The sequence below is a fragment of the Neopelma chrysocephalum genome, unplaced genomic scaffold (assembly GCF_003984885.1).
Source record: "Neopelma chrysocephalum unplaced genomic scaffold, ASM398488v2 Primary Assembly neopelma1_332, whole genome shotgun sequence".
Taxonomy (NCBI): Eukaryota; Metazoa; Chordata; class Aves; order Passeriformes; family Pipridae; genus Neopelma; species Neopelma chrysocephalum.
In genome coordinates, this window is record NW_020897995.1 from 47,945 (window position 1) to 65,658 (window position 17,714).

A 17,714-nucleotide genomic window follows, 5' to 3' on the forward strand; every position below is an offset into this window, starting at 1 on the left:
CAGGCTTTGATCTGCCTCTGTCCCTCTGGCCCCCTGCCCCACAACCCACCATGCTAAGGCAGAGCTGCCTCTCCTTAGGGTTTCATCCCTTACCGCTCAGGGGGGCTGGGGCTCCTCTCTCTCTGCTACATTCCAGGTCTTCCTGCTTTAAGAAGACTCCCCACGCACCCCTGGTGCCATTCTCCACTCCAGGGCAGGTCTGTGGACCATTTCACCTGGCTGCCTTTGCTGAAATGGTGCTCATCAGCTTGTCAGTGATGCCACCCTTCCTGGCCCCACCACACTGAAGCAGAACTGCCTCTCCTCAGGCATCCACTGCTTCCTGCTCAGGGGCTGCTGGGCGCTTCTCTCTGCACTACAGTCTGGGTGTTTTCCACTTCAGAAAACTCCCCATGCTCCTCTGGTGCAATCCTGGGCTCCAGAGCACATGTGCCAGAGCACTTGGCCTCTGACACTTGCCAGACGCCTTCCTTTAGGAAGATGAACTATTTCCCTCATCTTTTCCTGGAGTAGCAAGCAAGGGAGTACAAGAAGTGTCACAGGTCACAAAAAAGGTCAGAGGGGCAGTGTCGGTGCTTAGAACTGAGCTGTAGGAAAGCAGTGGAGGGATGGGAGAGGCTGCTGTAAAAGAGGACAAAGGCATCCAGCTTGTGTTCATTGGGGAGTAGAAGTGAAGCTTTGAAGGGACTTGAATTTACTGCAGTTCTTTGGGCAGAGGGGATGCACACAGACATGCAGCACCTGAGTTTTTCAGCAGCAGCTGGCTCCTCTCTGGAAAAGCTCACCTGACAACTGTGCATTCTTACCGTGATTTTACAGCTGCGGGAGGAGGAAGAAAAGCATCTTCAGTCCGAGCATTGTGTTGGTGACTTGAAGACTGCCTTGGATGACAAGGAAAGAGAAGCAATAACTTCTTCCCAGAAACTGCAGGACCTCCTGTTGGCATCTTCTGAGACTAATCCAACTGTAAAACAACTGGAAGAAGACGCGCAACAGTAAGAGAGTAACCCAGTGAAGCGAGGGGTCTGTGGCTTTGGGGCATTGGGTGGAAACAAGGGGAGAGTCAGTGGGATTTTGAAGGACACTTCTGCTGTGGATTCTGTTCCTTAGCACAGTTTGTCTGGAATTAGATTTTCTGGGAATAAGACCTGTATTTCTTCTTAAGCTTTGCAAGTGAAAAGAGCAGATTGGAAGCCACTGTCCAGCAACCAAGCGATAGCGTTGAAGCCCTTCTGAGAGACCTGCAAGCCTCTGCCTCAGTAAGCTGATCCTAAATTTCCCTTTTTGTGACTCTTGAGCCTAGTTGCCTATTTCTGTGGGGAAATTGGAAGAGGAAGTTTTGCTGGAGAGCCTAGGGAAGCTCAGTTTCTGCCTTCTCCTCAGTAGAGGCTGCTCAGAAAGCAGCCTGCTCCTTTACCCAACTGCTACAAAAACCCTGAGGGTATTTGTTGTGCTGGACACTAGAGGAATTCTTAGATTCTAAATGAGGAGTTTCATCATGAGCTCCAAGGGACCCGGAAGTATTGCTCCCAGGAGTGTCTCCCAAATTCTTAAGTAGGTCTAAAGTTTCTTCTTTCTCTCGGGGAATCTTCCAAGTGTTTTCTATGCTCGTTTCCAGTAGATGATAAATACAGTTGCCATGGTCACCCCCTTGAGAGGTTTTCCCAGAATTCACTGCCTTTAGATCATGCTGAGTTTCCTTTTCTTTTTTTTTTTCTGTGTCCAGGTTGGTGAACTTTCCCAGCAGCTGGACATGGAGCCTAGAACAACCATGCAGCTAGAGGCCCAAAAAAAGGCTTTGCAAGAAGAACTGTCCACTCTGTGTGGGAAGTGTGAAAAACTGGAGAAGAGCAAATGCCAGCTGCAAGAAGAGGTGACAAAACTCCATCATCGTTTGGAGACTTTGGTGCTGGATGGCAGCCAAACAGAACAATGGAAAAGAGAGGTGGAAGAATGAGCTGACCAGGAAATAAGTCCAAAGCTACAAGATGTCAGCCTCGTTTTGCAAGTAAGTGACTTTCTCCCCAGTGTCCACAGGCGCTACGTAAACTTCTCTTGTGGCCATGGTTTTTGGTATTTTTCTTTTGCTCCTGTATTCTGTGTCTTAGCTTCTGTCTTTCCTGAAGGCAGTGGCAGAAGGCAAACTGGTTGGGCAGGAGTGCTGTCATGGGTGTGTAATGTGCCGGCAGGTCCCTGAATCCAAAGCCTGCCCAAGGCAGATTCCCACTTTGCAGTGCTTGGGGGGTATCTCTGTCCGCTGCTCTGCTTCTCGCTGCTCATCCTTGAATGGGTTTGGCAATTTACAGCTGTCATGGCCAGATCTACAGGTGCTGCTTTGCCCCTGTAGGGGGGGAAGGTGCTCAGAAAAGGAGTCACTTAAATGACAGGGGTGGGGGTAAGGGGGTGGAGGTGGGGGATGCTCTTCTTGTCTTTGAAGAATCCTTTTCCATATGCCCTGTCCTACAGACACAGTGTCTCTTCATTAGTAGCTTTGAAGAAGAGTGCTAATTTGGGCTTCTTTCCCAAGGAAAAGAATTCTTTGCCCTGGTAGCTCCTGGGTTCTGCCTTGATTGCTGCTGGGAGTGAGGAGGCACAGCCGCCTCTCTGAGTAAGGCTGGGCCCTTGAAACTGGGTGCGTGTGTTGCGTGCACGTGGCACGCTGCCTTTATATAATAAAGAAATCATGTACGCTCCCTGTGAGATGGTAGACAAAGAGGCTTTATTCGAAATTCCCGCTCCCTTTTATATCCCATAACCATGTGATCTCTTTAGCCAATGGGGGTTGTAAACCTCGGCGCATGCTCTCTGGGCGTCTCTGCCTTGGTACATTCCCTTTGTACCTCAGACACGCCCCTACATCACCCCCCTTTTTATTATCTAAGAGGATCACAAAACCAGTGCAAAACAACAGTACAAACAATCAGAACAGTACATTATAAACTACCAAAGCTTGCAATGACCCAGCACACTGCTTGCTTCGGCCTCTTATGCTTCTAATGTAAACCTTTTAAAACCTTCTTATATTCCTAAGGGGCAGTGCAACTTGGAGAAATAACTTTATTAACTTAAAGACCTTGGCCTAACCGTGCAAACTTATAACCTTTCTTAACGTGAGGGTTTTAAATAACTGGGGAGTACAACTTTATTAAGAAACAGGTTAAGCTTAGCAAAACTAAATTCTCTTAAAGCAACCCTGTGGCGGAGGTATTGTTATTTGTGAGGTGTTTAGTGTTTCAATATTTGTCCAGTCATACAACACTCTTGTCCATTCACGCTCTCAATCGCTTGATGGCCATCATTCCACACATCATACACACATTCATGGGTTTTTACAAACTGCTTTTTGCCACACTGGTCGTCCTTAATGTAAACCTTAAACATAAACATAACTTTCTTACAACTTCTGCGTCACTCTGGTTCTTGCTGATGTGATTTTATGCCTTGTGGGGTGTAACAGACCTGGAAGGGGTTAATTTTAACTCTTTTCCTTCAGACTCCCCAGCTTAGCCTCTCTCCCAAATGAGAGATTTAGTGGTTCTGTCCACTGCCCAGATATCAAATCCCTTACCATGACCGATGTTTTGGGAGAGGCACACTAGCCTGGGGTTTGTGTTGCTTTTCATACTTATATGTTTCCAGCATTGTCACAATTTGAAAATTGATACGTACATGGCTTTTCACAGATATTCTTTTGGCTATACAGATTCTCTCCCCCCTTTTTTGTTTAGTTGACACTGTTTTGATGTGTAGTGTGCTCTTTGTATAATTACCTGTCTAATGAGTGAGTGTGGAATACTAGTGACATGAGAATTTTCCTATTTGATAGGAAATGTAGCTGTTTTACTGTGAATATTATGGACCAAGAGTTGCTGGGCAACTAAGCCAGAGCATCTCACACTCTTGGCCTTTTCTGCAGTGGGTGTCGTGGAGATTACATGATGTGGGTATATACCTACTGTTACATGTGCATATTTTAATATGTCCAATTCAGAGATGTGCGTGGATCTGTTTGCTCAATCTCATTCGCAATTAACCATGTGGCACTGTTGTGATTTTTCGACAGTTTGGGCGTGACATGATGAAGTCTTGAGCTGATTGAATGTTATTTGAATTTGTCTGTTTAAGGAATTTGCATTCTGATGGAAAAATTAATGAGACAATTTCGCTTGCTCCAAGACCTTAGATATGATGTTAAACGTTGTTGTTTTTTCAGTTTCTTAGTTCTTTGTCAGTTGTTGGCCCTTACCTGTCATTGTGTTACCTTGTGTGCATTGCATGGATATCAAAACCTTCTATAATTCACAAGAAACCAAATAGAACGAATTTCAATTAACAGGAAAACGCTACGATATCTCAAATAAACAAACTTTCAAGATGGGGTATCAACTTGCAACATAACAGAAATCAATGACAACATTAAAGGATTACTTAGTACACTCTCGAAGGCAATATGGACGGAGTCAGTTCCAGAACCTGCACAGCTTTGGTTCGTGGTCTGCGTCCGTTTTTCCCTTGTTTTGTAGCAGGATTTTACCTGAGTTATTACAGCCTTTTATGCTGTTCCCAGATGCAGGTGTGAAGGCCCTGAAGCCTTTCACTGGTCTGTGTTGGCATCTGGTCGTGGCTTTTAAAGGTAGATTAGTTGTTTCCGCCCACAACCTGTGTTTTGAGAGATGCATGAAAGTTTTACCATGAAAGCTTGTTAAGGCAGCTTGGAACCCTTTGTCCTCAGCTGGCATCCTATCCAAATTGTCCTTCGTAGCTGGCATGTGGATGATGGCAGGGTCCCTTCCGTCCAATTCCTGCAGTCGTCCTCTGCCTTTAATGACAAGCTTTGCATACATCTCATTAACAGTCCACACAGTGTTAGATGGTATGTGGGGCAAAATTAGCCACTTCAGTATTTGCAGTGGGTCTTTTTCAGTCTGATCCCACTGTAACAAGGCTGCTAATGGTTGATACCTGTTGGGAATGAAGGCTAGGCAGATTTGCAGTTCAGGATTTCTCCTTCTGCCTTGCCCTCTCTCTATTGCCTTGGTATGAATGCCTAACACCCTTTTGGCTTCTGGTATCAGTAGCCTGTTAGACATTAGACTGGAGTCTCCCTTTGGCAGCTGAAGCAGAGGGTGTAGCTCCTCTGAGGTTATGTGTAAAATGGCCCTCAGCCATTTAACAGTCCCCTGATGCTCCTGCAATTCGCGTAAATATAAAGTGTTTTTTACCTCGAGCTGCAGCAGCTGTGGAGAATCTTTTTGCTGCATGAATTCCTGTCCAAGGAAAGTCCAGGGTAGTGGTTGCTGGATTTTCTCCGCTGCAAGCTGTAACCCTGCATCTTGGACAGTTTTGATTAGAGCAGTAAGAGTAAATGGCAGTTCATTTCCTGTGGTCGTGCTCATTGGTCGGTTATCTGTATAAGGATGTATCGTGGTTGTTTGATACCTTGTCGGTCTATTTTGCATCCCCTGAGGAAGGACAACCCAGCAATAGCCTTGTATGGACCGTGCATTGTTCAAGGCCATGATGGGAAAGGCAAGCCTTGGCACATCCTCAGGGTGTAGGAAGGTGGTAGAGGAACAAATCTTGGAATCAGTTACCAATAGCGGCCAACTCGTTGGGAGCATATTGGGTGAAGGCAGTCCATGCTGCGGTGCTCCTACATGCTTTATGACTGCACTTACTGCTTTTGAGTTTGGCAGCACTCTCCACCTGTCACCTTTCTTGGGGGTGCAGAATATAGGGGTGTTGTCTGGGCTGTTTGTTGCCACTTTGGGGCTTGCTTCAAGCTGCTTCCTCTCTGGCACATGAAAGCCGGTGGCACAGAGGGCAGCAAGCGACACAGCAACAAGCAGTGCGATGCTTGCAGCAAGGCACCTGTCTCGCCTTCGGCTTCCCTGGTACAACTCAGTCCATTCCTTGCCATTAGAGTATTTTTGGGGCATTGCTGCAAAGGGTCTCCAGGTGTAATCTCCTTGAAAGTGGTCAGTGCTACTGCACCTGACACCACTTGCTCTAAGTCTGGCCTCTTCTTGTATTCCTAGCTGGGCTTCTAGGGCCGCAGCTAGAGAGACAGACTGGTGCTCCTCAGAGACAAATATTTGGTAAGATTGAACCAGCTCAGCAGTGCCGTGGTCAACCCCTCCAGAAAGGGTTTGCAAAGCTTTCTCACAGCTTGCTTTTGTCTTTTCTAAAGCCAATTGCTTATACAGCATCTCTCTGGTTTCATTGTATTCAATTTGCTTGCCTAAAGCAGACTGCAGCCGATTTAAATATTGTGGGTTAGGCTCAGCACAACTTTGTAACACTTTTGTGCTGGGCTGATTGCTGTTTTGGTCTGTGGTGAGAAGCCTTCTCATGGCTCTCAGCGCCTGTTTGATTATCACTTTTTATATTTTTCTCGGGGGTGATTTAATTGGGCACCTGCTGTGCTGTGTCTTCCTTCTCCAGTTAATGGATTTATTGTTATGTCGGTTGGGGTGTTTGCTGTGTGTTTGGCACAATTCTCCCGAAAGTCAGATAACCAGTCCACATGTTCTGTGTCATGTGGGGTGGGAAAATGGATGGAATTCAATGCCTCCGAATACCCGAAGGCATTATTTAAGGATATGCCACCATCTCTTACCGAATGCCTCAACCTCTGAGCAGCTCCATACAGGAGCTCAGGCTGAGGGGTGTGGCTTTGGCTAAATTCATTTGAGTATGCCCGATTATTCTCCAGGCTACTCGGTCGAATTGCCTTATCCTTATTTTGTTTCCACGTGTTATCTGACTTTCCCCCGTTTGCTCCCTTGCTCCTTCCCGACGGAACTATTGCTAGTTCCTCCCCCTTCCCCCCCCATTCCCCCCCCCCGTGGCTCCGGCAATCTCAGTTCCCGGTGAGGGGGTGTGGGCGGGTGTCGGAGGCGGCGAGGGGGCGGAGCTACCTCCCCCCTCGCACCTATGGGTGGAGTGGGGCGGGGTTTGGGATGGAAGAGACAGTTTTCCTGGGCCATTTGATGGGCAAGATGGCAGCGCCCATGCGGGGCCACGTGGCGGGCAGTCATCCGCGGCACAGGGAGGCAAATCTGCTGGGTTACCCCCCCGATCGCCGTAACGGAGCCCTCTGCCATGATCCCATGAGTGGGGATCTCGCATCACAGGTTCCGTCCCCTCCCAATGGCCCGTGTCCCTTTGGCTCTCGACTTCTGACTCAGTGCTCAAATTACGAACATCTCCCATTCCCCCCCCCGCCAGACTTTGGGCATTTGTGTTCCTATGCCTAAAAGTTGGGCGGCTGCTGCTAGCAGTATTATTGGGGGAGTGCGTGTCGGTGTTATACGCTTGTGTTGTCCGTTCGTGGGCTCTGTGTAGTGCAGACATTATTATTTGCCATGCTGGGAAAGCTCTGATAGCCTGGGGGTTTCCCCCCTGAGCTGTTAGCTTTAGCAGATCCCCTATTTCTTCCCATATGCGTATGTTAAGGGCTTCTACCAGTGGCAGTTCGGGGATAGTTGTCTTAATAAAGTGTACAAGCTCAGTAAGTTCGGCTCTTGAGGCTTGTACATGATATGGCTTGAGAAGGATAGCCAGTGCATCTGTGTCTTGTGAAATTGCGGTGGAGAAAAAATTCCCCATTTTACCTTTTCTCGGCGCTTTGGACGCACGCGGACGGAAGTTCTTTGTGTGGTTGCTGGCTACTCCCAGTTCTGGTCGGTTGGTTTCCCCGGCTCAGCGGCAGTGGCTGCAAACGGCGGCGGCGGGGCTCGGCGGCGGCGTGCGGCGTGCTCGATCTGCGACGGCTGCAGTGGCGGGGCTTCTCCCTGGCGCTGGCAGGCGGTGGCGGTGCGGGCTCGGGGCTCGACGCGGGCTGGCGGAGCGGGCTGGCGGCGCGGGCGGCGGACTCGGTCTCGGCGGCAGCAAAGGCGCGGACTCTGTCTCGGCGCGGGCGTACAGCGGGGATCGCTAGGCGAGGTGGGGTTCGGGGGCTGCTGGACGCGGTCGGCGCAGGGTTCCCTCGGTCCCGCGCGGCTTCTGGGCGGGGCGCGGGGCCGGTGGAGTCGGCGGCGACGCGTGCAGGCGGCAGGCAGCACGGAGCTGCAAGGCTTTCTGCTAAGCAGACAGTCAATGCGGGGGTCCGGCGGTGTGGCTGGGGTGGTACGGGCAGCGGCGGCACCGATCCGGTGTGGCTGGGTCAGCCGCGCGGAGGCGATGGGGCAGCAGGGATTTCCCGCGGTTTCAGCACGTCTCCCGTCCCGGGTTTTCCGAGCTGCGGTCACGCTGCTGCTCAGGGAGCAGTCCTTGCCTCCCGGGCTGCCTCTCAGCTCACTCACTGCTTCAGTGTTGCGTGTTGGACCCTCTCCGCTTTCTCTCCGGTGCCTGCCCGCTCCGGTCTCTCGGCGTTTTCTTCTTTCTTCTCGTTTCTTCTTTTTTTCTGTGCACTTACCCTATACTTTTTTGAGCTCACTAACTTCGTTCCTTGGTCTCCCCCAAGGCAACGTTTACAGACGTCTAGGTTTTTTTCGGTAAAAGGACTCCCACTTTATAAAACTAAAGTGATAACCGGAAATCCTACCGATATATACCTGTTACAGGTTTAAGCTATCTGATCTAATGTAGATTCGGCCCCAGGTTGGGTCGCCAGATGTTGCGTGCACGTGGCACGCTGCCTTTATATAATAAAGAAATCATGTACGCTCCCTGTGAGATGGTAGACAAAGAGGCTTTATTTGAAATTCCCGCTCCCTTTTATATCCCATGACCATGTGATCTCTTTAGCCAATGGGGGTTGTAAACCTCAGCGCATGCTCTCTGGGCGTCTCTGCCTTGGTACATTCCCTTTGTACCTCAGACACGCCCCTACATGCGTGCAATTTTCTGCTGGGCAGAGCTCTCTTTTTCTTGTGGTGGTTGAAGGTGCACTGTCTCCTTTAGGCACAGGCAGCCTACCAGGACATGTTAGAAGAAAGCAGAACCAGTCACTTGGACTCACTGAAAAACCAGTTAGAAGACAGAATTAGAGATCTTGAACGTGCACTCGGAAGGAGAAAAAGCAACCAACCAGAAAGACCTTTTCAAAAAGAATCCGCCCAGGCAGAAGTGGAAAAATACAAAGAGCTGTATCTGGTGGAAGCCAAAACCAGAAAAAGCCTAGCCAAGAAACTGGAAAAGTAAGTCCATGCTGTTTTGGACTGGGAAGAACAGACTCCTTTTTCCTCGTGCATTTTCCTTCTAAAATCCCTTTTCTACATCTGGCCAGCGTCATGTGGGAAAGCAGAAAGTGGCATATTTGTGGGGAAAGTTCCTTAAGACCCTTCCCTTCATCAGACCTGTCTTCCTTTCTCTTTAGAGTTCCAGCAGTAACACCACAGCACCGCCATTATGGCATTATGGGTGTCTTTTCAAGTTGAGGTTGTTTTAGCAGGCAGTCTTTTTGCCAATCTCTAATCTTCTCATCCCGTGTGTGACAGAAAAGATGAATCTTGTGCCCTTTACTGTTTGAATAAGGAGAGGCCTCTCGGAGAAGAGAGTTGGATTCTGTGAATGAAAATTAAGAACGCTCTTTCTTGGCTTCTGTTTTGGCAGCAGGTCTGAGGGTTGAGCTTTCCTTGAGAAGGCCAGGGTAGCCCAGAGTTCTTATGGAGGTGCCACTTGCTGCTCCTTGCACTTGGTGTGATTTCTTAGAAACAGGCCCTCTGAACAAGCTCAGATCAAAGGATGTGCTCGTTTGGGACGCTCTTGATGCCCTTGGCTTTTAGAAGTCGAGTAGTAGTCAAGGCCATGGAGGGTAACTTTGCGAAAGCCTTACTGCCAAAGATGACTCTCTGTGTGCTTCTGAATGTTTCAGAGCTAATGAGAGACTTGCAGAGGCCAACACCAAGCTCCTTCGGGAGTGCCACAGAAGCAAATCTGCAGTCCCAAGCAGCGCCGTCAGCGGACATCTGGCTGCAAGTCCACTTCTGGATTCAACTGGCCTGGGACATCTTGCCATCAGCTTGGGACTGAACAGAAGTCTGGCTCTCACAACACCACCCAGACATCTGTGGTAAAGCCCAAGACTTCTGCTCATCAGGTTGGTACAAATTTTCCAGAGTGGTCAAAGGCCAAAAAATATGGAAATGGAAGCAATGAGCTGTGTAACTACATTCTTTGACAAGAGAAACTGTGGGAAAGAGCACTGTGGCGCAGGAACCTCCTACCTAAGTTCTACACTAAATTGACACGGATGGTATGTGTGACCTATTTCAAATGGCTAATGTCCCCACGAGTGCCAAATGCCACCAGACATCTGTGAGACACCTTTTTCTTCATCACTGATCTTCGTTCTAGCAGTTTCTTCACTGGACCTTGCTTTAATATGTTACAATGCATAGGAGGCATTTGCTCCTGTAGTTCCTGCTACGTCTTCCTCCATGAAACAGCAGAGCTACCTACTCCTTGGGAAGTCTTCGTGGCCTTCTAATTTTGCAGCAATGCTGCAACCTCTGCAATTCCACTGGTCCAAGTATGCCCTGTAATCAGCAGTCAGTGTGATAGCACATCCCTCCCAGAATGCAGAGCATGATACCAGGAGACGTAGGAACCACACACCAGTAGTTGTAATCAGTGGGACAACCACATAGCACGGGATTGAGGCATGGCCAAGCTTCTCTGTTGAGTTAGTGTGTTGAGTTGTTGGATGAATGCAGGAAGCATTTGTTCACTTTGAAGTCCATCTCAGTTCACTGGTCCCCCCACCTCCATTGGAAAGAACCCATTTCAACAAGGTGTCTACACACAGCACCTCGTTGAAGACAAAAACGCCAAGAAGGCAAAAAGGGCCAAGGCAGCGCAGGGAATGTGGAGCAGCGGCAGTTCCAGAGAGGAACTTTTCTGTACCGCTGTGAACACGTTTTTGAGGGCGGAGGCGTGGACAGGCAGTACAGAAAGAACTCGTGAGGTAATTAGTGCTCTACCATCTGCAGGGACTATTCTGCAGGCAAGCACTAGAAAGGAAGCAAACTTCAGGGACCCAACGCAAAAGGGAAAAAAGGAGAAGACCAGGAGGGGCAGGGAGCACACAACAAGTGAGGGAAAGAAAGGACAGTAAGATGTTAAAAGAAGGAAAAGGCAAAGGAGGAAACCACTCCTGTTGGAGGAAAAAAGCTGCCCTAGTTTAAAAGAAAAGGGTTGGCAGTTGTGTCTTTTTTGAAAAAGAACAGGGAAAACAGACAGTGAAGGGAAGGACAGTGGGAGTACCCAGTGTTTCCTAAAACCAAATTACAGCAACAATCTTCAGCTAGTCCTTTCCATTGTGATTTTCTAGAAGAAAACTCTGGGCATCTCAAAGTTTTGTCAGGATCAAGACAGGTCCCTTCATTGCTTCCCTGGCTTCCCTGAAGGATGTTACAGAAATTAAATATTTCTACAGGTTATTTCATGGCTCATTGTTTTATCCAGTTGCTAATCTATGCAGATGTGGAGTTCAAATGACTATCCAGGCTGCTTCAATGCTTTGCAACAAATGCTTCCCAGATCTACTTGTGGAAAACAGTTGAGCTGATTCCAAGGAAAGAATGCAGTATTTCTGAGAATGGTGATTCTGTTCTCACTCAGCGTCCTGACTTCAACAGCACCCATCCAGTTTCTTTTCAGACCACGTGTGTCTCACAGCCTTGAGCGGACTCTCAAGGAAGTTGATGCACAACTACTGTGCAAGTTTGGAGCTGGCTTCCTGCCAAGTCTCCGAAACTTGACAACAGAGTCTCCTTCCCAGAGAGGGAAGGAAAAAAAACCAAGTAGCCAAAGGTCTAGCAAAAATATATATATTTTACGTATAAAACAGAGATATGCAATGAGAATTATATATATGAATCTATGACCCCAAATAGCTTCCCGAAGGGAAGAGGGGGGAAGGGAGAAGGGAAAAGGATAAAATAGGGTGAAAAGGGACAAAAACAAAACAGATCTAAAAACCTGGCAACCAGCAAACTGAAAGATTGGCAAGAGCTCACCACTTCCCTTGAGAGAAAGCAGGACGTCTGGACGCGACCCAGCACTCCCCCCTCACACGTGGCCGACAACAGCAGTCACTGTAGGCCTCAGTTCCGGATAAGCCAGACCAAAACAGGGACCACCATTCTCCAACCTCGCCGGAAGAGAAGAGAGCGAACTCTCTTATCAATGCCTTATTTATACCCCAGGTTACGTAAAGGAATAGCATGGAATACTTCCTTGGTCACCTTCCTAGTTCCTTCCTGGTTACAAGCTGGTTTCCAGGAAGGCCTGGTAGGACATTTCCCCCCTCTTCAATGACTGATGTCTGGAGGGGTTTTGTTTCTTAGTTTGGGGGCTTGCTTCCGTCCCAACATTTCTCCTTCCTATTGCATTTTTGTTGGTAGGACTTAGTCCCCTGAAGTTCTCTCTGACCTTGATGGCAATCTCTGGAGACTTTTAGTTTGTTGTCAACAGAGGAGCTGAGGATAGTTCACTCTCACTAGACGCAGTTTGTCTTCTGGGGATTTGCTTTGAACTCTACTACCATATCAAGTTCTAAAGTTTTCTTCCTCGAAGGAGTGTGAGTAAAATGATGGCTAAATCCACAGAAATCTTACCTCTTAACTCTGTCAATACTACATCTTAACTGTGCCTTTTCTGTATAATTCTAGGCACGACAGGAACGGGATGCAAAAATGGCTAGAGACCCTCAACGAGGTAATGTGTCATTATGTTAGGAGGGTTTTTAAGCAAAAACGTGACTATTCCTAACTCTTGACAGCTCTCCAGCCATTTTTTTCAAGTTCCTGTGAGAAGTAGGTTTTTGGGGTTTTTTCTGCTAGCCTTCCAGTTGAGACTTGAATGTGAAAACTTGCTGCTTCCCAAAATGTTGCGTCCAATGTTATGAAGTTGCCTGGAAAAAGCCAAGCACAAAGAAACACTTGGCTTAAGCTGAAGTTGCCCTTCACTAGAGTTGATCTCAAGCACAAACAGCAAAGCAGACACGAGATCAGATTTTCAGAAGCTTCAGCCATCACTTCCCCTCCCGTGTACACCGATGGCATTCAGCACTAAACCGTACCATCTCCGTTCTTTGTTGTTAGTTCTTGATTTTTGCTAGGATTCTGTGATTCATGGCTTGTCTTGGTAGCTTAGGTGGTGCAGTCTTTTTTGGAATAAGCAAGAAGATCGGTGGCAAAAGATAATCTGTCTTCAGGAAAAGATTATTCAGTCGTTTTTTGGCAAATATCAGTTCAGTGCTTGCCATACGTAGCGTAAAACCTGCTGTAGAATTTGAGGCCAGGTGTCCAAAGAGTAAATGCACCTGTTCCATGGGAATTTGTTCCTCCAGAGTTACTGCTTTGCAGTGCCTGCTGCTGTGTAGTAGTAGTGTGCCAATAAATCACTGGTTTGGACATAAAAGGAAAGCAAAGACTTTGGGTTGAAGAGGTCTCCAGGGGGCTAAGTTTAGCACAGGAGTCATTTGTGGATTCCCTGAAGATGTCCAGTGTGTAGCCTCCGGAATGTCTTCCCCTTGCTTTAGAAATGCTGTTGACGGGTAAGCAATTGTGGAAAAAATGGGTTTCTTCCTTTGCGCCCTTCCGTTGTTCCGTTCCCTTGGAAATTTTAAAGTCTCTGTCTGGATTGCAGTCTCTCCTGTTGCCTGTCATGTTCTTGCCGTGCCTTATTTTGCCCTGTCTGCTGTAAAAGTAACACCAGTTTTCCCCCCAGCCACTGCTAAACCTACAAATGGATCTGCTGGATCTTCAAAAAATCTTCCTGTGGAGCAGTGAGGCGGTCCCTGTGGGAATAACAGGTTTGCCACTCTCGGGATTAGGGTGTAAAAAATGGCTCGTTTATGGAGGTGGGTTCAGGCTTCTATAAGGTAGGGGTAGAATTTTCTAGAAGAAAGGGAGGGACTAGGGCTGTGTGATAGTTTCAGTCTAGGCCTTCCTGGAGACCAGCTTGTAAGCAGGAACTAGGGAAGTGACCAAGGAAGTATTCCATGCTATTCCTTTACGTAACATGAGGTATAAATAAGCCGGTCAGAGAGACCTCGCCCTCTCTTCTTCCTTAATTGTATATCTGTGATATATGCAAAAGATATCTATTTTATATAGCTTTTACTGTTTCGTTTTTTACCTTCTTCTGGGAGCTTTTCTTCTGTAGTCTGTGGGGTTTGGCGGGAAGCCAACTCCAAGCGACTATAGATTGTTTTGGTGTCAGAAGTGAGATTGTTTTGGTTCTTTTGGTTTTGTTGTGGGAACATTGTCTGGGAAAGCTGCCAAGAGCAGGTTTGTTTGGTAAACATCCACCATTGTTTTGAGACACTACTGGAAGAGCTGCCAAGAACGATTTTGTTTACATAAACATAGCTTTGTTTAGGAACAAGGAGAAAGAAAAAGAATAACGATGGCCTTTTTACTAATTTTTTTCATGATTCTAGCTGTTTTTGTGCCTGTCCTAGGACATCCTGTAAGGGACCATTCAGATGGATGGAACGAATTGCTTCCTTTCTTTGATTTCGACATCCAGGGCCTAGTAGCCAGTTTCCTTAATGGTGGCATTCAAGGTTTGGTAGCAAAGACTCCTAAGATCAGCTCCAACCCGTACCTAAATTGTTTAGCGACAATGATCCTAGTGGTGAAGGCAGCAAAAATGCTACTTAACATTGGAAAGGTGGTGCTGCATTGGTCCCCTTGTTGTAAGAAAGGCCGAACCTCGAAAGGAATTGCTGGAGTTTTGGGAAGGGGCTTGGAAAGGCCAGTCTCTGGATGGCAAGGAGCATGGCTGGATTTTGGTAAACTGGTAGGATGTGCGACCCCTCCCATTACTTGGGACTTCACGCCAGAACAAGTGTTCCATCCTGATGAGATGACGCGTTGTTTAAGGGAAGGGTGTCTTTCATATGATGACCCAAACACGCAATTTTTGGCTTTGTACTGGGGCTTGGCTAGTGCTTATCGAGCTGCCGTAGATCACTCTCGGAAGGTTAAGGCTGAGACAGAAACCCAAACCATGCCATCTGAAACCAGTGATGTCCCTATTGAGTCCACAGAAATCGGGGTCCAAACAACTTGAAGTCAGTGCCGTCTCTACTGAGTCCACTGAAACTGGGACCCAGACCCCACTTGAAGCCAGCATGGCTTCTGTTAAGTCCACTGAAATTGGAACCCAAACTACTACATCTAGAGTCAAGGTTATGATTGAGAGGGGGACCCAAACTGTAAAGTCCAAAATCACTATTACCCCTAGAGTGAAGAAGAAGGCATGGATAAGGCAGGTTATAGAACCTACAGGCCCACCTCCGCGATTAGTAAGAGAAGAAGGGGCAGCTGCAAGAGAAGAAGAAGAAGAAGAAGAAGAAGGAGAAGAGTTAGAAGGAGCAACAGGACCTGCCCCGTCCACGTCTCTAAGGGAAGAAGGGGATGCTGAAAAAGAAGAGGGAGAGGCCGCAGGAGAAGAAGGAGCGGCTGCTAGAGAAGGAGCGTGCCCAAAAGAACTAGGAGCATGTCCAAAGGAAAAAGGAGTGACAGGACAGACGATCAGTGATATGCCAAAGAGAAAGTCGAAATTGGACTACCTATTAAAGGATTTGGAAGAAACAGAGAACTTGCTAGGGCATTTCCCTAGGCACGAGGGAGAATTATTCCTACCTCCAACTAGTAAGTCTGACGGACGATGTAGTTACACATCCTCGTGGCGCACTTGGTCTCCACCTCCACGTGAGAGACGCAGAGAGAGAGCGGAAGTGGTCCCACGTGGAAGAAGCGGAGGGGAAGTCATTATAGCAAGTGAAATTATGCGATCAATGACCCCAGCAGAACTCTGAGACCTACAAGGAGATTACAGTCGCAAACCTGGTGAACGAATTCTCACCTGGCTGTTACGATGCTGGGATAATGGGGCTAGAAGCCACAGGTTGGAAGGTTTTGAGGCACAGCAGTTAGGATCTATGGTTCGAGATCGAGTCACTGAACAGGAAATGGGAAGAGAGAGACATTTGCGCAGTCTTTGGCTCCAGATCCTCAATGCTGTGAGGGAGAGGTACCCATTTAGAGAAGAGCTGGTGAGTTCTCCAAGAAGGTGGACTACGGCAGAAGAAGGCATCCAGTACTTAGGGGAATTGGCTATGCTGGAAATCGTTTCTTGTGACCTAGAATACCACCAGTGGCTAGAGCCAGAGAGCACTCCGTGCACGCAGTCAGTGTGGAAGAAAGTAATTAAAGGTGCCCCTGCATCATATGTTAATTGCTTAATAACAATATACCATCCAAGGATGACTGAATCGACCGTGGAAACGATGTGCACTTGGATACAAAGCATAGCAGAAAGTCTGGAAGACTCCTCTGACTTCCGACGCAGCCACCCTAGGAAGAGAATGGAGAGGCCTTACGAATATGAGGACAACTACAGAGATAGAGATTACAGAGATGACAGAGACAGACCAGTGGAACGGTCTCAACCACGATTTCAACCTCGACCTCGATCTTGGTGCCCATCTCGTTCAAGATCTCCTCCCCTCATATGCAGAAGGAGAGAAAATCCCAGACGTAGATCATGTGGTCAACTGTGGTCTTACCTACACAGCAAGGGAGAAAACATGAAAAAGTGGGATGGTGAGCCCACTTCCAAACTGGAGGTCAGAGTGAGAGAACTGAAAGGGAAGGAAGACGATAAGAAAGTTGTCTACGTGGTCGATGCAGATGTCCTGAAAAACGGCTGCGATCTCCGAGACGCAGGAAGACAGAGGTCCGCTTCAGTGCTGACAAAAATGCCTCTGATAAGCCAAAACAAAAATCCGACAGCAAATGCTCTGGTCAAGACCAATAGAGGGGCCCTGCCTTCTGCCAGGAGAAGGAGAGGGACACGGCAGATAATCGGGTTTACTGGGCTGTGTGGGTTCGATGGCCTGGCACATCGGATCCTCAGAGATACCGGACTTTGATAGATACTGGAGCCCAGTGTACTTTAATGCCATCGGAGCATAAGAGTACAGAGACTGTTTCTATTTCTGGAGTGACAGGAGGGTCTCAAGAGTTGTCAGTGGTAGAGGCCAACATAAGCTTGACAGGAGAGCAATGGGAAAAGCATTCCATTGTGACGGGGCCAGAAGCCCCTTGCGTTCTCGGTATGGACTACCTAAGAAGAGGATACTTCAAGGACCCGAAGGGCTACCGGTGGGCTTTTGGTGCAGCCACAGTGATTGAAGAGAAGTCCAAGCAATTATCTGCCCTTCCTGGCTAGCAAAACAGGTGGAGCAAACAGGACAAGATATACCAACTGAAGCATTGTTAACTCTGTTTTTGTGCCCTTTTGCCATCACCTGGTGGGGACAGAGCAGAAGCCCCGCTCTGGCAGGACAAGCGGAGCCAAACTAAACCAGAAGCAGAGATGCTGAGCCTGCTGGGGATCTGCATCTGTGCTGCAGAATTGCACACGTGTTAACTGGTAGAATCGTGGAATATTCTGAGTTAGAAGGGACCCACAAGGATCATCCAGTCCAACTCCTGGCCCTGCCCAGGACACCTCAACAGTCCCACCCTGCCCCTGAGAGCATTGTCCAAACGCTCCTTGAGTTAACAATGGTTCAGTTGGTATACCTTGTCCTGTTTGCTCTACCTGTTTTGCTAGAAGAATATTTTCAGAGCACTGGTTAATTTGTTCTGTTCTGCTCACTGGACCAAAGTCTTTATTATAGAAAGAATAGGAGTAGCATACACAAGGTAATAAATTAGGTAAACTAGACATTTGAATAAGATCTA

The 17,714-nt window shown here is 47.8% G+C and overlaps 1 long non-coding RNA gene across 1 annotated transcript; it reads left to right on the forward strand.

Annotated features, from left to right (window-relative positions):
* Positions 1–825: 825 nt before the first annotated feature.
* Positions 826–12,983, forward strand: LOC113978466. Its single transcript, XR_003537584.1, has 7 exons — positions 826–995; positions 1,166–1,259; positions 1,727–2,008; positions 8,908–9,143; positions 9,821–10,045; positions 12,621–12,666; positions 12,792–12,983. It is a non-coding gene; the product is annotated as an uncharacterized LOC113978466 (long non-coding RNA).
* The last annotated feature ends 4,731 nt before the right edge of the window (positions 12,984–17,714 follow it).